Genomic DNA, 20791 nt, shown 5'->3' on the forward strand with positions numbered 1-20791 from the left:
AAGAGAGAGAGAGAGAGAGAGAGGAAGAGAAAGAAAGGAAGGAAGGAAGGAAAGGAAGGAAGGAAGGGAGGGAGGGAGGGAGGGAGGGAGGGAGGGAGGGAGGGAGGGAGGGAGGGAGGGAGGGAAGGAGGAAGGAAGGAAGGAAAGAGAAGGTTAAGTGCAGATTAGACTCTTATTCTCTGGGTTGCTTCATATCTAATCCTCTCTTAGATAAATTATGTAAGTCCTAATTGTATCAATTAGAGTTCTTCTAGCCCTTTCTAGTTCAATAAATCTATAGTTTAAAAGAATTTTCATATCTGAAGTTTGATTTTTGTAGAATACAAGCTGAAGACAAAATGCTACAAAATGTCCCCTCTCCCACAGAGATGAATTTTTGAGTTGAGAGTCTGTGGAGATGCATTTCAGGAAGATCCTTTGTTTCAGGGGCAAGTCCTACAGAACAGAACAGGCTTTCCATATTGGTGCAAAACCTGGCACAGATCGGGGCCAGTGGGCCAAGGGGCTTCATTTCCTCTGGCATTTTAGAATGATTGCCTGAAAAAAAAATAAACCTTGCTTTTGTCTGAATTACAACATGATGGGCTGATTCATCTTCAACCCCCACTGAAAGGGTGTAGCTGAGTTGCTTCACCAAATGTATGATGTAGCATGAAAATATGCGTCCCAAGAAAGGCAGTTCGGCAGGGTCTCCGTATAAGAATGCTCAGCCTTGGTGGAAATGCCAACACTTGGCTTCCAGGCCTTTCCCTTCCTCTCTAAATGAGTTGCTTCATTTATATGTGAACACTTTAATTTTTCTTTTCTTTTTTTTTTTTTTTTGAGACAGGGTCTCTCTATAGCCCAGGCTGGAGTGCAGTGGAGCGACCTTGGTTTACTGCAACCTCCACCTCCCAGGCTCAAGTGATTCTCCTGCCCTAGCCTCCCCAGTAGCTGGGATTACAGGCGCACAACACCATGACAGGCTAATTTTTGAATTTTTACTAGAAACAGGGTTTCGTCATGTTGGCCAGGCTGGTCTCAAACTCCTGGCCTCAAGTGATCCACCTGCTTTGGCCTCCCAAAGTGCTGGGATTATAGGCGCAGGCGTGAGCCACCGTACCCAGCTAAAAATATTTTTTCAGTTGGATTTTTTCTTTTTTCTTTTTTTTCCCCCAAGACATGGTCCCTCTCCATTGTCCAGGCTAGAATGCAGTGGGGTAATCACAGCTCACTGCAGCCTCAACCTCCTGGACTCAAGCGATCCTCCTACCTCAGCCTCCCAAGTAGCTGGGACTACAGGTGTGTGCCACCACGCCTGGCTAATTTTTTATTTTTTGTAGAGGCAGGATATTGCTATGTTGCCCAGGCTGATCTCAAACTCCTGGGCTCAGGCAATCCTCCTACCTTGGCATCCCAAAGTGCTGGCATGAGTCACCATGCCTGGCCCTAAGTTGTATTTTTAAAGCCTGCAGGCTCAACATTCAAAAAACTAAGACTAATGATATTGAAAGGGAAATAAGTATGTACCTGTTTGTATGTGGATAGATGTGGTGTTAGGTTTAGGAGTTAGAGTAAAAAGTTATGACTACTTCAGGGGCACCTAAAGGCACCACAGTTAATCACTTGAACACAATATAAGCTCATTGAATATTTTAAGAAATAAGGACAAACATTTTTCTTCCTTTCTCTTCCTTTTTTTTTTTTTTTTTTTTTTTGACAGAGTCTTGCCCTGTCACCCAGGCTGGAGTGCAATGGTGCGATCTCGGCTCACTGCAACCTCCGCCTCCCAGGTTCAAGCAATTCTCCTGCCTCAGCCTCTCAAGTAGCTGGGATTACAGGCACCCGCCACAACGCGTGGCTAATTATTTGTATCTTTAGTAGAGATGGGGTTTCACCATGTAGGCCAGGCTGTTCTCGAACTCCTGACCTCGTGATCCACCCACCTCGGCCTCCCAAAGTGCTGGGATTACAAGCGTGAGTCACTCTCCCGGCCCCCTTTCTCTTCTTTTAAACAAAAAACAATGTACATTATTATCCATCACTAACACGGATACCACTGCCCTTAATAGTATAATGGAATTAAAAGAAATGTCCTAGGCCCAGCCTGGTGGCTCACACCTGTAATCCCAGCACTTTGGGAGGCCAAGGCGGGTGGACCACCTGAGGTCAGGAGTTCCAGACCATCCTGACCAATGTGGTGAAACCCCGTCTCTACTAAAAATACAAATATTAGCCAGGCGTGGTGGCGGGTGCCTGTAATCCCAGCTAGTGGGGAGGCTGAGGCAGAAGAATCACTTGAAACTGAGAGGCAGAGGCTGCAGTGAGCCAAGATCATGCCACTCCACTCCAGCCTGGATGACAGAGGGAGACTCTAAAAAAAAAAAGAAAGCAAGAAAGAAACCTAAAATAATGTTAACTGAAGGACAACATATCAACATATCTAAATGATCATCAGAGGGTGGACATTTTAGAAAAAGAAAAAAAAAACAGACAATGGGGTTTTCTGATTATCCAAGATTCTCACAGCCCATCTATGGCTACGTGAAGTGAAATGAATAAAAGGCAAATAAGGCCACTCATATGGTTTGGCTGTGTCCCCACCCAAATCTCATCTTGAATTGTAACTCCCACAATTCCCATGTGTCATGGGAGGAATCTGGTAGGAGGTAATTGAATCATGGGGGCAGGTCTTTCCTGTGCTATCTCATGATAGTGAATCAGTCTCATGAGATCTGATGGTTTTAAAAAAGTTTCCTGGTCGGGCGCCGTGACTCACGCCTGTAATCCCAGCACTTTGGGAGGCCAAGGCAGGGGGATCACCAAATCAGGAATTCAAGACCAGCCTGGCCAACATGGTGAAACCCTGTCTCTACTAAAAATACAAAAATTAGGCCAGGTGCGGTGGCTCACACCTGTAATCCCAGCACTTTGGGAGGCCAAGGCAGGTGGATCACCAAATCAGGAGTTCAAGACCAGCCTGGCCAACATGGTGAAACCCCGTCTCTACTAAAAATACAAAAATGAGTCCAGGCGTGGTGGCTCATGCCTGTAATCCCAGCACTTTGGGAGGCCAAGGCAGGTGGATCACCAAAGGTCAGGAATTCGAGATCAGCTGGCTAATATGGTGAAACCCCATCTCTACTAAATATACAAAATAGCTGGGCATAGTGGCACACACCTGTAATCCCAGCTACTCAGGAGGCTGAGGCAGGAGAATCGCTTGAACCCAGGAGGTGGAGGTTGCAGTGAGCCAGGATCGCATCGCTGCACTCCAGCCTGGGCGACAGAGTGAGACTCAGTCTCCAAAAAAAAAAAAAAAACAAAACAAAACTTAGCCGGGCATGGTGGCATGTGCCTGTAATCCCAGTTACTCGGGAGGCTGAGGCAGAATTGCTTGAACCCAGGAGGAGGAGGTTGCAGTTAGCTGAGATCACGCCACTGCACTCCAGCCTGGGCGACAGAGCAAGACTTTGTCTCAGGAAAAAAAAAAAAAGTATCCCTGCACAAGCTCTCTTCTCCTGTCTGCCGCCATGTGAGATGTGCCTTTCACCTTCCGCCATGTTTGTGAGGCCTCCCCAGCCATGTGGAACTGTGAGCCCAACAAACCTTTTCCTTTTGTAAGTTGCCTAGTCTTGGGTATGTCTTTATCATCACCGTGAAAACAGACTAATAAAGCCACAATGCAAAATATCCACCATAGTGCTCTCTATATGTGACTTTCTAGCCTACCCTTATCCACCACGGTGATTCCTATTCAGTATTCCACTGGTTGTGCCTGCTGATGAAGAAATCAATGTATATTCCCCTAAATCCTGTCTTTGGTGTAGGTTTGGAATGCCCAAGGATCAGCCAGTGCAGTCAGGTCTGCTGGCACCTTCTAAAAAACCAAGTGATATGGTTTGCCTGTGTCCCCACCCAAATTTCATCTTGAATTGTAGCTCCCATAATTCCCGTGTGTTGTGAGAGGGACCTGGTAGGAGATATTTGAACCATGGGGGGAGTTTCCCTCATACTGTTCTTGTGGTAGTGAATAAGCCTCACGAGATCTGACGATTTTTAAGAGGTTTCCCCTTTCACTTGGTTCTCATTCTCTCTTGCCTGCCACCATGTAAGATGTATCTTTTGCTTTCCACCATGACTGTGAGGCCTCCCCAGCCACATGGAACTGTGAGTCCATTAAACCTCTTTTTCTTTATAAATTACCCAGTCTCAGGTATGTCTTTTTTTTTTTTTTTTTTTTTTTTTGAGACCAAGTCTTGCTCTGTCACCCAGGCTGGAGTACAGTGGCACAATCTCGGCTCACTGCAACCTCCACCTCCTGGGTTCAGTGATTCTCCTGCCTCAGCCTCCCAAGTAGCTGGGACTACAGGCACCCACGACCATGCCCAGCTAATTTTTCTATTTTTAGTAGAGACAGGGTTTTGCCATGTTGGCCAGGGTGGTCTCGAACTCCTGACCTCAGCCTCCCAAAGTGCTAGGATTAGAGGCATGAGCCACTGTGCCCAGCCACGGTCTTTATCAGCAGCATGAAAACAGACTAATACACCAAGCAACTGGTCAATGTCATAGGCACTAGAGAAACTTCTAGGATTTGTTCTTTTAAAATGTTCTTCAGGAAGGGCACAATGGCTCACCCCTATAATCCCAGCACTTTGGGAGGCCAAGGTGCTCCCAGCTCACTTGAGGCCAGGAGTTCAAGATCAGCCTAGGCAACACAGTGAGACCCTCCCCCAATGCACCCCCAACCCAACGTCCACAAACATTTTTTTAGAACATTAACCAAGTATGGTGGGGCATGCAGTGAGCCATGATTGCATCACTGGACTCCAGGGTGGGTAACAGTGCAAGACTGTCTCTAAAAAAAGAACTAAAAAATAAACAAATACGTAACTAAATAAAATGTTCTTCATACATTTTGCAGTAACCTTGTAACCATTCAATCACTGATTCTGAATCTATGTAAATTCTGGTATCAGACCCTTGGTAAGATGCTTGAGCAAAATGCCATGAAGACACCTGCCCACAAGCCAAAATGTTAGAAGTCAGGTGCAGTAGCGAGCTCCTGCAGTCCCGACCACTTGGGAGGCTGAGGCAGGAGGATCTCTTGAGCCCATAGTTCGAGACCAGCCTGGGCAACATAATGAGACCCCTGTCTCAAAAACAAAAAAAGAACCAGTGACATAGGATGAGGACGAAGAAGCAAGGAATAGTGCTGAAGAACTTTCAGGATATGCGGGGTGACACTAGAAAGTGCTTAGACATCACACGTTACCAAGAAAAAAATGTGACCTATACAAAGGAGTCTGCACATGTCCTATGAAACAATTTAAAAATCAAAAATAGGCCGGGGGCGGTGGCTCACGCCTGTAATCCCAGCACTTTGGGAGGCCAAGGTGGGCAGATTATGAAGTCAGGAGATCAAGACCATCCTGGCTAACATGGTGAAACCCCGTCTCTACTAAAAATATAAAAATTAGCCGAGCATGGTGGCACGTGCCTGTAATCCCAGCTACTTGGGAGGCTGAGGCAGAAGAATCGCTTGAACCAGAGAGGCAGAGGTTGCAGTGAGCCGAGATCACACCAGCCTGGGCAACAGAGACTCTGTATCAAAAAAAAAAAGAAATAAATAATTACAAAAATGGAGTTTGGCTTTAATTAATGATCTGAATTAATAAAAACAACAAAATGCTAGGCCAGCGCAGGGGATCATGCCTGTAATCCCAGCACTTTGAGAGGCCGAGGCGGATGGATCACTTGAGGTCAGGAGTTCAAGACCAGCCTGGCCAATGTGGTGAAACCCCGTCTGTACTAAAATACAAAAATTATTCGGGCATGGTGGTGGGCACCTGTAATCCCAGCTACTTGGGAGGCTGAGGCAGGAGAATTTCTTGAACCCGGGAGGTGGAGGTTGCAGTGAGCCGAGATCACGCCACTGCACTCCAGCCTGGGCAACAGAGTGAGAATCTGTCTCAAAAAAAAAAAAAAAAAGCTAAATGTACAAAGCTAGGGCATTGAGAACCACGAGAATACAGGGCAAAATTGATGTTAATCTGTCATATAATAATTTAATTACATCCCATAAATATCTACAATTTTTTATTGTTTATTTTTTGAGACAAGGTCTCACTCTGTTGCCCAGGCTGGAGTGCAGTGGTGCAATCACAGCTCACTGCAGCTTCAACCTCCCCAGGCTCAGATGATCCCCCCACCTCAGCTTCCTGAGCAGCTGGGACTACAGGTGTGCACCGCCACACGCATCTAATATTTGCATTTTTCATAGAGATGGGGTTTTGCCATGTTGCCAAGACTGGTCTTGAACTCCTGAGCTCAAATGATCCTCCCACCTCGGCCTCCCAAAGTGCTGGAATTACAGGCATGAGCCACCCCGCCCAGCCAATATTTATAATTATTACATGTCAACTAAAATAAAAGAAAAAGTAATTTAATCACAAACCCAGTTGACATAAATGTATGTAATATGGAATTTCCTGTTGTTTCCATACAAATTTATCTTTGTCTATTTGAGAGATCAATTTCTCTTTTCAGTATTGAGTACTGAATAGAATCAAAATCTGTGGGTAAAGAAGCTACTCAGACAGTTTCAAAACTGAATTTGATGACACATTTGTACCCAATCTGAGTGGCCCCCAGCAACATGGGTTTTGAGTTCTCAAAGGCCAATAGATAGCTCCCTTTCCTTTCCACAGCTTTGGGAGCTTGGGCTACCCTGTAACGTCTAAATGCCTGTGCAGTGTGGGCCTGTGAAGCTGGCAGGGTGGGCAGCATAAACAGCCACCAGCAGGAGCCAGCTGACCTCCTGCGTGTCACAATAGCAGCCAGGTGTCTCCACGGTGACGTCTCTGAGCCAGGAGGTCGGAAGTGTGGGACTGATGACCTCCCACAACTGGAGCAGCCGGGAACGGCTCTGACCACAGTAAGTCATCCCAAAACCTCACATTCAGATGAAACCATTTAAGAATTTCATCTGCACTGAGGAACAATTTAGCGTGATACTGGAGGGAAAGAGTTTCCCTGTGAGATCCTGGAGGTCCCTTTAGCTCGTCTCCTGACGTCACCACAGTCATACCCAAGAGGAAGGAAACGTCAGAGACAATGATTTGGAGAACATTCTACACAAAAACCAAGTATGAAACAATGACGATTTCATGACGGCTCATTGTTCTTTGGTATTGTGCCTTACGTGAGCTGGGGACTAACTCTGTATCCTTAAGGAGGCATCACTTGATTAGAGTTGCCCAAAAGAATGTGGGTTATTATCCTAAAGGTCTGTGTTGCCATCCTGAAACAGTCAGAAATGAGTTTTTATTTCACTTAGGTGGTTCCGGGGAGAAGCCTTTCCAGGACCCATGTGTAGGCACAGCTGTTTTCCCTGATCAGGATACTTGCGGCACTCAAGTGAGTCTAGAATTATCAGATTTTGTTCTGTCTCTGTTCACTGTGACTTCTATTCTTTATTTCCTTTAAAACAAAAAGCTCCTGCTATTTTCTCCTATAATTATGATATCTGTTTCTTGATCATTTTACCTTCTATTCACCAATTAATTGAAATCCAACCCATCAGGATTATCTACCCTGCTTTCCTATAGGGAAAATAAAAAGTGCTTAGAAGCAGTCTGATTTTCACTGCCTTTAATTTCTCAAATCTCAAGATGTTCCGTTTAAAATCTTTAGAGTATCTATTTTGTCTTCTGTACATTATGGTTGTATTCCCTCAGAGGCCGAGTATATTTTATCTTAGTTTTCAGAGATCATTAAAGTCAAGTAAATGAAGGAAAACAGAATTCATTTTCATTATGGGAAAACAAAATCAATCCCTAAGTAGTCAAAAGATTACTTACTTAAGGAACCACCTGGTTAACTTCTTCTCCTAGAATTTAATCCCCTGACTAGGGGTAAAAAAGGCTCATTGTCATCTTATAAAGTATTAGATACCAGGGACTTGTCAAATGCTAATGCCTTTATTATAGAATGTTTAATTTAGACCTTCCTAAACAGTTTTGCTTTCTTCCGTCATTTGTCTGTGATGGAACCTCAAAGACACTAACTAGTATGCGAGACAGATTTGTGTTGGAACATTGTGTTAGCTTTCCAGTAGAGTTAAAACTCTGGAATGCAATTATAAACCTCCAAATGAAAAATACCGGCCGGGCACAGTGGCTCACACCTATAATCCCAGCACTTTGGGAGGCTGAGGTGGGAGGATCACTTGGGCCTAGGAGTTTAAGGTCAGCCTAGGCAACATAGTGAGACCCTGTCTCTACAAAATATAGAAAAAAGTAGCCAGTTATGGCGGAATGCATCTGTAATTCCAGGGACTCAGGAGGCTGAGGTGAGAGGATTCCTTGAGCTGGGGAGGTCAAGACTGCAGTGAGCCATGACTGTGCCACTGCACTGCAGCCTGGGTGACAGAGTGGGACCCTATCACAAAAAAAAAAAAAAAAGAAAGAAAAATACCTAAGTGGCCAAATACCTTATAAAGTTCATGCATGCTACTCTACAGGAAATATCCTCAGCTGTCTTCTCTGTGCTGAGTTCATATGCTCTTGTGCCTAGTTCATACATGCTTGGTCATCTGCCTTCCAAAGCACACAGCAAACCAGATGATGAGAGCAGCTGACAAGTGGAGACAGTTGTCATTTTATGTTGGCAGCTACAATAAATGACACTGTCTGATGGAGAAAATGAGCGGGGAAAACACTTTCAAAACACAGGCAGAAATATAAGAGTTGAAATCCCAGAGTTCCAGAACAATTTCACCTCAGGGCAAGCAAGCCTAAGTGGCCTGTGTATCCACCACTCTACCACAACCCAGTGACATAACCGACTTGATGGTCCTCAGACGCCGGAGCTGGGAGGATCCCCTAGGGTGCTGCCCAACTCGCCCCAATTTACAGATGAGGAAATGGAGGCCTCAGGAAGCATTGACAGCCCAGTTCAGGATCACAGCTAGTTAAGGGGGAAGATGCAACTACAGTCAGGATCCCCTGATCCCAAGGGCCAACTTCTATCCTATACGCCCCACTCTGGAAAGGTGAAAAATAATTCAGCATTTTGGCCAGGCGCAGTGGCTCATGCCTGTAATCCCAGCACTTTGGGAGGCCGAGGCAGGCGGATCACAAGGTCAGGAGAACGAGACCTTCCTGGCTTAACACGGTGAAACCCCGTCTCTACTAAAAATACAAAAAATTAGCCGGGCGTGGTGGCGGGCACCTGTGGTCCCAGCTACTCTGGAGGCTGAGGCGAGAGAATGGCGTGAACCCGGGAGGTGGAGCTTGCAGTGAGCCGAGATCGCGCCACTGCGCTCCAGCCTGGGCGACAGTGCGAGACTCCGTGTCAAAAAAAAAAAAAACGAACAAAAAATAAATAAATAAAAATAATAATAATTCAGTGTTTCAAAAGGTTTCAAAAGGCCAGTAAGGAATTAATACATGTTTAAAGAATTTTCTTGACAAAATGGTTGAAGGCTTATTGGTTACATATGAGAATTAAATGAGATAAAGCATAGAAGATTATCCCTCAAACACAGAAAGAAATCAAAATGTTGTCAGTTATTATTATAACTTAAAAATCTGATATATAAAAAAGTGCTTTTTTACAGAAGTCAGAAGAAAGTAGGTTGAGCATTTTTAATACTAATGTTTTAAATACCTTTGCTCTGCCAGAAAATTAATTTTCATAAAGCAATACATTGTTGGATCTCACCCTTAGGAAGGTCTTCCCTGGGCACCCTATTTTAACAGTACCCCATCACCTCTAGCTCTTTACTTTGATTTCGTATGCTTTATAACCTATTACCATATGAAACTAAAGATATGTATAAAATCTTTTCTCTAAAGTTTCTCCTAAAGTTCACAGCTAAAATACTATGATTCTCTTCTGGTTTTTAAATAGTCCTCTTGTTAGAAAAGATTTAGCCCTTATCCTCAATCTCACAGCCACTGAATAGTCAATTCACACAAGCCAAGTGATTTGTAAAATAGGAGTCTCTGCAAACTGAGTCCAACCAGCTTGAATAATAACATCATAACATAATGGGATCCCTTTCTGGTGGTAGTGTCCGGGACCAAATACCAAAATTCCTATTTTAAGCTGTATTAAGATTTTCTAAATGTAGCTATGTTTCAAGAGAAAATGCTTGGTCTATGGATAGCTGAAGCCATGTAAAACAAGCATTCTTATCACATGGGTCCAATATCGCTGATTTTACATGGCAGATAGACCTTAAAACGCATTCCTACTTTTCCCACTCCCTCCCACATTCTTTAAAAGGGTAGGGTTTATTATCTCTCTGAATACTCAAATGAAAACTTAAGTGTATAAACAAAACTAGAAAAATCCTTAGATTAAGATGGGAGGAAGATGGTCTTTTGACCTCTTAATATTAGTTCGATCTAACATCTTTTTTTTTTTTCTATTTTTTGAGACGGAGTCTCATTTTGTTGCTCAGCCTGGAGTGCAGTGGCGTGATCTCAGCTCACTGCAGCCTCCACCTCCCAGGTTCAAGCGATTCTCCCACCTCAGCCTCCTGAGTAGCTGGGACTACAGGCCTACGCCACCATACCTGGCTAATTTTTTTTTTTGTATTTTTTGTAGAGACAAGGTTTCACCATGTTGGCCAGGCTGGTCTCGAACTCCAACCTCAGGTGATCCACCTACCTCCCAAAGTCCTGGGATTACAGGCATGAGCCACTGCACTCAGCCTGATCTAAGTTCTTTAAATGATCATTCCATATTGTTAAACAATGTTTCTAAGTGAGAGGTAGAGAATTATATTAGATGGTAGGAGGCCTGAATGGTTGAAGACAATTTAGAGAAAACTAGTTATTTCGTTGGCACAAAGTAAATCCTACTACTCCTGAAGTATAAGAAAAAATAAAAATAAAAACAATAAAAATAAACAATTCTTTGATCAAATAATTTTTTTAATTGACTTGTTCTGATCATTAGTGCCTACTTGTTCAGCCCACTATCCTTACATGCATTAGTGGATTCCTTCTCTTTTTTATCTCTGAAGATTTCAGAAGTAGATCAGTGGATTCCTTAAATGTTAAAGAAACCCTGTCTTCTGTAATCCCAGCTACTCTAGAGGCCGAGACAGCAGAATCGCTTGAACCCAGGAGGCGGAGATTGCAGTGAGCCGAGATCACACCACTGCACTCCAGCCTGGATGACAGAGTGAGACAGAATGAGACTCTGTCTCAGAAAAAAAAGTAAAGAAAGAAACCCTTGCAATCAGAAAGAAAAAGAGAATTAGAACTTAAAGTGACTAATGTTAAATATACTATTATATTTGGACTATATATAAACTAGAAACCTCCAGGGCCTGGCCTCAGGTGGAGTTGTCTTGCAGCTGATTGCTTGGCTCTCTTCTCTCTTCCCAACCTGATGTCATCCACTTCCACAACTTTAAATGCCATGAAAGTGATGGCTTGCCATTTCCAGCCCTGCCCTCTTCCTGGGCTCCATTGTCCCTCTATCCTCAGCCACGTGGCTGTTTCCTGTGTACCACAAAAGTGCCACGAAGGAAACCCAGCTCTTCTCTCCAGACCTTACCCCAAACACCTCCTTCTCATCTTAATAGCATCATCAGTTGCTCAGTCACAAAACCTGGGCATTCTTGATCTCTCCCGACCTCACCCCCACCATCGGGAGAGGACTCACCAAGAAATTCCAGAAGCTTAAGTGTCAGGGACTCTCCTTTGCTCAGGACCCTCTATCTCATTTTGTGTTACCCCATTGCAGGGTCCTCTATCTCATTTTGTGTTTAGTTTTTATTTTTCTTATGGAAGGCCCTCAAACTGTATGATTTAGGCCTCACAAACCTTGGATCGGCCTCTGCACCCTCTGTCCAGCTCATTTCCAAAAGAAAACTATCTCAAAAAAAAAAAAAAAGAAAGAAAGAGAAAAGAAAACCATCTAAAACCGACCACCATGAACACTGTTGATTGCTACCACCTCAGTCCAAGCCCCACCCCACCCCACCCCACACTGCAGCCAAGATGATCTTTGAAAGTTGAAAGCTTCTCAGGTCAGATCTCTTTCTTAACCCTCCACTGGATTCCCCTTTCCCCTAGGACAAGTCACACTACAAGAGGCAGGACACGGTGGCTCACACCTGTAACCCCAGCACTTTGGGAGGCTGAGGCAGGTGGATCACCTGAGGTCAGGAGTTCAAGACCAGCCTGGCCAACATGGTGAAACCTCCTCTCTACTAAAAATACAAAAATTAGCCAGACGTGGTGGCGGGCACCTGTAATCCCAGCTACTCGGGAGCCTGAGGCAAGAGAATTGCTTGAACCTAGGAGGCAGAGGTTGAAGTGAACCAAGATCATGCCACTGCACTCCAGCCTGGGTGACACAGCAAGACTGTGTCTCAAAAAAAAAGAGAGAACAAGTCACACTACAGAACCATCACAATGCCCTAGTAGCAGAACACGCTGCTGAACTATCAGGGTGCCCTGGGTGATCTGGCCTCTGCTGGCTTCCCAACCCTCTCAGCTTTAGCTATCCCCTTCTTTCCTTTCTGGAATACCCCAACTTGTTTTTGCCTCTGTCCTTCGTATTGTCACCTCTGCTTGAGAGAGCCTCCTCCATTTCTTTATTTGCCTCATCTTTCATTGTCACCTCCTTTCAAAAGACTGTCCCTGCAGGGCACGGTGGCTCACGCCTATAATCCCAGCACTTTGGGAGGCCGAGGCGGGTGGATCACAAAGTCAGGAGTTCAAGACCAGCCTGGCCAACATGGTGAAACCCCGTCTCTACTAAAATACAAAAAACAAAAATTAACCGGGTGTGGTGGCGGGCGCCTATAGTCTCAGCTACTTAGGAGGCTGAGCCAGGAGAATTGCTTGAACCCGGGAGGCGTAGGTTGCAGTGAGCCTAGATAGCGCCACTGCACTCCAGCCTGGGTGACGGACTGGGACTCTGTCTCAAAGAAAAGAAAAAAAAGACTGTGTCCCTAGGGTATGACCCCACCCCAAATCCAGTCATTCGTGATCCCATTATCTTCTTTTTTCACCTATAACTATATGCAAGTATCTTATCAGTTTACTTGTTTATTATCTGAATTCTTTCAAAAGAGCTAAGCTCCCTGAAGGTGGGAACCCTGTCCGCATGCTCACCATGGAATCCCCACAGCCTAGCAGCACCTCCCACAGAGGGGTGCCTAATATTTTTCTAAACAAATGAATGAAGGAAATGTTCATTAAACAAATACTACTGCAGTTAAATGTGGCATCAAGCAGTACCACACATAGGATGCATGGAATTGAAGCCTATGAACCATTATAAGGTCCCTTTCATTTGTTCCTCATTAACTATGGATGACTGAAAATCCATGCTGCCAATAGCTCCAACTATGAGATGCGGATCGATGTCACAATTCAGACTCCATTATGTATGTCCTCACAATGCAGGAGGTGAAATGTGTATGTCATGTGTCCAAATTGTAAGATACTTGCTGTAAGTAGCAAAAAGATGGGAAGGAAAGTCTACCGGCCAAATCATATCTGAATCTCCCCATTCTCCCTCTCCACAAATATTGGTTTAGGAATTCTCCGAGGTTTGAAGGTTATGAATGGTTATCACTCAAGGATTCGGAACTAAGGTAAAAATACCGTGAATGATAGGGGAAAAAAATCACTAATTGAGGTCTAAATCAATATCCTTCAGCTCTCTAAGGAAATGTATTTTTAATATAATAGCTTTATTGAGACATTCATACACCATAAAGTCCAAATTTTACTTTTTTATTTTATTTATTTGGTTTTTTTTTTTGAGATGGAGTTTCACCCTTGTCACCAGGCTGGAGTGCAATGGCATGATCTCGGCTCACTGCAACCTCCACCTCCTGGGTTCAAGCAATTCTCCTGCCTCAGCCTCTTGAGTAGCTGGGATTACAGTCGCGCACCACTACGCCCAGCTAACTTTTGTACTTTCAGTAGAGACAGCGTTTCACCATGTTGGCCAAGCTGGTCTCGAACCCCTGACCTCAGGTGATCCACCCGCCTGAGCCTCCCAAAGTGCTGGGATTACAGGCATGAGCCACCTCACCCAGCCTAAAGTTCAACCTTCTAAAGTGTACAATGGAGTGTTTAGTATATTCAGTGGGCTGCACATTCATCACTATCACTCTTTCCTCACCCTAAAAGAAAACTCCATACCTGCTAGCACTCACTGATTCCCCTACCCACCCCATGCCCAGGCACATGGCAAGCACCAATCTACTGTCTATGGATGTGCTGATTCTGGACATTTCCCATAAGTGGGACCAAAAAAATGTGTGGTCTTTGTGTCTGATTTCTTTCAGGCAGTCTAATGAGTTTAAGGTTCACTCATGTTGTTACATGTATCATTACTTTATTCTTTTATTGCGAAGTAATATTTCCTTGTATAGTTAGATGACATTTTGTTTATCCATTCACCAGTGGATGGACAGTTGAATTGTTTCCACTTTTTGACTGTGGTGAATAATGTTGCCATGAACATTCATGTACAAGTTTTTGTGTCGACATATGTTGTCTTTTCTCTTGCACATATACCTAGGAGTGAAATTACTGAGTCAAATGGTAACTCAGGCTGGAGTGCAATGGCAGGATCTCGGCTCAACGCAACCTCTGCCTCCCAGGTTCAAGTGATTCTCATGCCTCAGCCTCTCGAGTAACTGGAATTACAGGCGTGCGTCACCACACCCAGCTTATTCAGACTGTTCTCCAAATTGGCTGTAACATTTTATGTTCCTATTAGCAAAGTATGAGCGTTTGAATTTCTCCACATTCTTGTCAACACTTGCTGTTGCCTTTTTTATTAAAGCCATTTTATTGGGTATGAAGTGGTATCTTACATTGTGGTTTTGATTTGCATTTCTCTAATGATGAATGATGTTGCACATCTTTTCATGTGCTTATTGGCCATTTGTATATTTTCTCTGGAGAAATGTCTATTCAAATGTTTTACCCATTTTTTTAATTGGGTTGTCTTTTTTTAATTGAGAGTAGGGCTTTTTAAATATTCTGGATATAAGTCCCTTATAGGACATATGATTTGTGGCCAGGCGCAGTGGCTCACACCTGTAATCCCAGCACTTTGGGAGACCAAAGTGAGTGGATCACTTGAGGTCAGGAGTTCAAGACCAGCCTGGCCAACACGGCGAAACCCCATCTCTACTAAAAATACAAAAATTAGCTGGGCGTGGGGGCGCACACCTGTAATCCCAGCTAATCTGGAGGCTGAGGCAGGAGAATCACTTGAACCTGGGAGGCAGAGCCTGCAGTGAGCTGAGATCATGCCAATGCATTCCAGCCTGGGTGACAGAGTGAGACTTTGTCTCAAAACATATACATTATTTGCATATATTTTCTCCCATTCTATGAGTTGTCTTTTCTCTTTCTTGATGGTGTCCTTAAAAGCACAAAGGTTTTAATTTTGTGAAGTTCAATGTATCCATTTTTCTCTTCTGCCTTTTGTGATTTTGATGTCATAGCTAAAAAATGATTGCCTACCCCAAAGCGATGAAGATTTAGTCCTATATTTTCTTGTAAGAATTTTATAGTTTTAGATCTTACATTTAGTCTATGATCCACTTTGAAGTTTTTATGACGTGAAGTATGGGTCCAGCTTCATTCTAACGCATGTGGATATCAAGTTGTACCGGCAACAATCTTTCCACAGTGAACAGTCATGGCTCCTATATTAGCCAGGGTCCTCAACAGAAAATAAACCAATAAGAAATAGATGGATGGGCACAGTGGCTCACACCTGTAATCCCAGCACTTTGGGGGGCCCAGGCAGGCAGATCACTTGAGGTCAGGAGTTCGAGACCAGCCTGGCCAACATGGTGAAACCCCTGTCTCTATTAAAAATGCAAAAAATTAGCTGGGTATGGTGAGGCACATCCGTAGTCCCAGCTGCTCAGGAGGCTGAGGCACAAGAATCACTTGAGCCTGGGAGGCAGAGGTTGCAGTGAGCCAAGATTGTGCCACTGCACTCCAGCCTGGGTGACAGAGTGAAACTGTCTCAAAAAAAAAAAAAAAGGTAGATAGATAGATTTATTTTAAGGAATCTGCTACATAATTATGAGAGATGGAAAGTTCAAACACTGCAGGGCAGGCTAGCAGGCTGGAAATTCAGGTTTGAGTTGATGTTGCAGTCTTGAGTTTGAAATCTGAAGGGCAAACCAGCATGGGGAGATTCGGGCAAGGTTTCTGTGCTGTGGTCTTGTAGCAGAATTGTTTCTTCCCCCAGAAACCTCCATCTTTGCTATTAAGGCCTTCAACTGATTAGACGAAGCCCACCCACCTTGTGGAGGGTAATTTGCTTTAGTGAAAGTCAACTGATTATAAATGTTAAATTGTATCCACAGATACTTTCCCAGCAACATCTAGACTGCTGTTTGACCAAACAACGGGGCTCCAACAGCCTAGCCAAGTGAAACATAAAATTAACCATCACAGTATCCTTGTCAAAAATCAGTCTGACAACACATGTAAGGTTTATTTCTGGAGTCACTATTCAATTCCATTGATCTATATGTCTGTGCTTATGCCGGTAACACTTGTGTCTTAATTATTATAGCTTTTTTTTTTTTTTTTTTTTTTTGAGACGGAGTCTAGCTCTGTCACCAGGCTAGAGTGCAGTGGTGGAATCTCAGCTCACTGCAACCTCCACCTCCTGGGTTCAAGCAATTCCCTTGCCTCAGCCTCCCAAGTAGCTGGGACTACAGGCACGCACCCTCACGCCCGGCTAATTTTTTGTATTTTAGTGGAGATGGGGTTTCACCATGTTGGCCAGGATGGTCTCGATCTTCTGACCTCATGATCTGCCCGCCTCAGCCTCCCAAAATGCTAGGATTATAGGTGTGAGCCACTGTGCCCGGCCATTATTATAGCTTTATAGTAAGCCTTGAATTCAGCAACTGTTAATCCTTTGAATTTTGTTTTTTTTTTTTGACTGCTTTGGTTACTCAGAGTCTCTTGCAACTCTAGATGAATTTTTAGAATCAGTTTGTCCAATTTACACTCCCACCAACAGTGTAAAAGCATTCCTATTTCTCCACAGCCTCGCCAGCATCTGTTGTTTCCTGACTTTTTAATGATCACCATTCTAACTGGCATGAGATGATATCTCATTGTGGTTTTGATTTGCATTTCTCTAATGACCAGTGAGGATGAGCTTTTTTTCATATGTTTGTTGGCAACATAAATGTCTTCTTTTGAGAAGTGTCTGTTCATATCTTTTGCCTACTTTTTGATGGGGTTGTTTTTTTCTTGTAAATTTGTTTAAGTTATTTGTAGATTCTGGACATTAGCCCTCTGTCAGATGGATAGATTGCAAAAATTTTCTCCCATTCTGTAGGCTGCCTGTTCATTCTGATGACAGTTTCTTTTGCTGTGCAGAAGCTCTTTAGTTTAATTAGATCCTATTTGTCAATTTTGGCTTTTGTTGCAATTGCTTTTGGTGTTTTAGTCATGAAGTCATTGCCCATGCCTATGTCCTAAATGATATTGCCTAGGTTTTCTTCTAGGGTTTTCATGATTTTAAGTTTTACATTTAAGTCTTTAATCCATCTTGAGTTAATTTTTGTATAAGGTGTAAGGAATGGGTCCAGTTTGTGTTTTCTGCATATGACTAGCCAGTTTTTCCAGCACCATTTCTTTCTTCCTTTTTTTTTTTTTTGGAGAATGAGTCTCGCTCTGTCACCCAGGCTGGAGTGCAGTGGCGCGATCTTGGCTCACTGCAAGCTCCGCCTCCCGGGTTCATGCCATTCTCCTGCCGAGTAGCTGGGACTATAGGCACCTGCCACCACACCCAGCTAATTTTTTTTTGTATTTTTACAAAAAAAAGTAGAGACGGGGTTTCACCGTGTTAGCCAGGATGGTCTCGATCTCCTGACCTCATGACCCGCCCGCCTCAGCCTCCCAAAGTGCTGGGATTGCAGGCGTGAGCCACCGCGCCCGGCCTCCCAGCACCATTTCTTGTATAGGGACAGTGTGGCGATTCCTCAAGGATCTAGAACCACAAATACCATTTGACCCAGCAATCCCATTACTGAGTATATACCCAAAGGATTATAAATCATTCTACTGTAAAGACACATGCACACGTATGTTTATTGCAGCACTATTTACAATAGCAAAGACTTGGAACCAACCAAATGCCCATCAATGATAGACTGGATAAAGAAAATGTGGCACACGTATACCATTGAATACTATGCAGCCATAAAAAAGAATGAGTTCATGTCCTTTGCAGGGACATGGATGAAGCTGGAAGACATCATTCTCAGCAAACTAACACAGGAACAGATAACCAAACACCACATGTTCTCACTCATAAGTGGGAGTTGGACAATGAGAACACATGGACACAGGAAGGGGAACATCACACACCAGGGCCTGTCGGGGGGTGGGGGACAAGGGAAGGGAGAGCATTAGGACAAATACCTAATGCATGCAGGGCTTAAAACCTAGATGATGGGTTGATAGGTGCAGCAAACCACCATGGCACATGTATACCTATGTAACAAACCTGCACGTTCTGCACATGTATATCGAAACTGAAAAATTAAAAAAAAATCAGCTTGTCCATATCTGAAAAACAAAGGCAATTGGAATTTTAATTGGGATTACCTTGAATCTATAGATTAAGGGAGGGAGGTATCACCATCTTAATAATATTAAATCTCCCAATCCATGCATATAGACTGTGTTTCCATTTATTTAGATCTTCTTTAATTTTTTCCAACAATGTTTTATAATTTTCAGCATACAAGTTCTACAGTTCTGTGAAAGTTACTGTTACCTTGTTACTGAGTCTTATTCTTTTTTGATGCTATTGTAAATAAAACCGTGTTCTTAATTTCATTTTCAGATTGTTTATTGCTAGTGTATGGAATTACAATTGATTTTTATATATTGATCTTGTCTCCTGCAACCTTGCTGAACTTGTTTTGTTTGTTCTAATAGTTTGTGTGTGTGTGTGTGTGTGTGTGTGTGTGTGCTTGTGTGAATTCCTTAGGATTTTGTCTATATGAAATCATGTCACTTGTGAATAGAGATAGAACTTCCAGGCCGGGCATGGTGGCTCATGCCTGTAATCCCAGCACTTTGGGGCGGCCGAGGCAGGTGGATCATGACATCATGACAGAGATAGAAACCAGCCTGGCCAACATGGTGAAACCCCATCTCTACTAAAAATACAAAAATTAGCTGGGTGTGGTGGCTCGTGCCTTAATCCCAGCTACTCAGGAGGCTGAGGCAGGAGAATCGCTTGAACCAGGGAGATGGAAGTTGCAGTAAGCCGAGATCTGCACTCCAGCCTGGGTGACAGAGCAAGGCCCCCTCTCAAAAAAAAAAAAAAAAAATAGAACTTCCAGTAAAATATTGAGTAAAAATGGTGACAATAGACATTCTTGTCTTGATCTCGGGGAGAAAACATCCAATTTTTCTCAACTAAATATGATGTTAACTGTGAGTCTGTCACAGATGGCTTTTATGAAGTTGAGGAAATTCCTCTTTATTCCTAGTTTGTTGAGCATTTTAATAATGAAAAGGGATTGGATTCTGTGAAAAGCTTATCCTGCATCAATTGAGATGCTCATATAGTTTTTACACTTTATTAATATGGTATATTACATTGATTTTCATATGTTATGCCAACCTTTCATTCCTGGGATAAATTTCACTTGATCATGGTAGATAATCCTCTCTATATGTTGTTTAATTCAGTTTGCTAGTATTTTGTTTAGAATTTTTGTGTCGATATTGGTCTATAGTTTTTTTGTTTTTGGCAGCAGGGCACAACTGGCCTTATAAAATGATTCATTACGTGTTCACTCTGCTTCTATTTTCTGACAAAGTTTGAGTAGGAATGGTGTTAATTGCTGTTTAAATGTTTGGTAAAATTCACCAGTAAAGTCATCTGGTCTGGGATTTTTCTTTGTGACTTTTAAAATTACTAATTCAGCTGGGCACAGTGGCTCACACCTGTAGTCAAAGCACTTTGAGAGGCCGAGGGAGGTGGATCACTTGAGGTCAGGAGTTCAAGACCAACCTGACTAATACAGTGAAACCACATCTCTACTAAAAACACAAAAATTAGCCGGGTGTGGTGGTGTGTGCCTGTAGTCCCAGCTACTTAGGAGGCTGAGGCAGGAGAATTGCTTGAACCAGGGAGGCGGAGGTTGCAGTGAGCTAAGATCACGCCACTGCACTCCAGCCTGGGTGACAGAGCAAGACTCTGTCTCAAAAAATAATAAAATAAAATAAAATAACTAATTCAATAGTTTTACTTGCTGTAGATCTATTCATATTTTCTATTTCCTCGTGAATCACTTTTGATTTGCGTTTTTCTAGAAATGTGTCCATTTCCTCTAGGTTATCTAATTTGTTAGCACACAATTGGGTACAGTATTCTCTTATAATTCTTTTTATTTCTGAAAGCTGGGTAGTGATGTCTCCTCTTTCATTCCTGATTTTAGTATTTGAGTCTCCTCTTTTTTTTCCTGGTCAGTAGAGCCAAAAGTTTGTGAATTTTGTTGATCTTCTCAAAGAAACAATTTTGGGTTATTTTTATTTTCTCTTTTTTAATTTTCTATTTCATTTATTTCCTTTTAGTCTTCTTTCTCTTTTTCTTCCTTTCTCTTTCTTTCTTGCTTTCTTTCGGCTTGTTGTAGATTTAGTTTGCCCTTCTTTCTTTAGTATCTAAGGAAGTAGGTTATTGATTTCTTCTTTTCTAATTGATAAGGACAGCTCTAAGTGTCCCTATGAGCATTGCTATCACTGCTATCCCA

The 20791-nt window shown here is 43.1% G+C and overlaps 1 protein-coding gene across 6 annotated transcripts in view; it reads left to right on the plus strand.

Moving 5' to 3' along the window:
- The first annotated feature begins 6614 nt into the window (after positions 1-6614).
- Positions 6615-20791, plus strand: part of IPO5 (importin 5) — a 69362-nt gene continuing 55185 nt past the window's right edge. For 2 of the 6 annotated variants that reach the window (XM_055096920.2, XM_055096921.2), the window contains exon 1: positions 11181-13609. The gene's annotated coding sequence lies outside the window, so the exon portion shown is untranslated. Of the gene's footprint in view, positions 6917-7318; positions 7399-11180; positions 13610-16363; positions 16487-20791 lie in introns of those variants that run through there. The other 4 variants (XM_055096919.2, XM_034936872.3, XM_055096918.2 and 1 more) reach the window with 4 other exon arrangements.

This window comes from Pan paniscus, chromosome 14 (assembly GCF_029289425.2).
Source record: "Pan paniscus chromosome 14, NHGRI_mPanPan1-v2.0_pri, whole genome shotgun sequence".
In the NCBI taxonomy this organism is placed as follows: domain Eukaryota; kingdom Metazoa; phylum Chordata; class Mammalia; order Primates; family Hominidae; genus Pan; species Pan paniscus.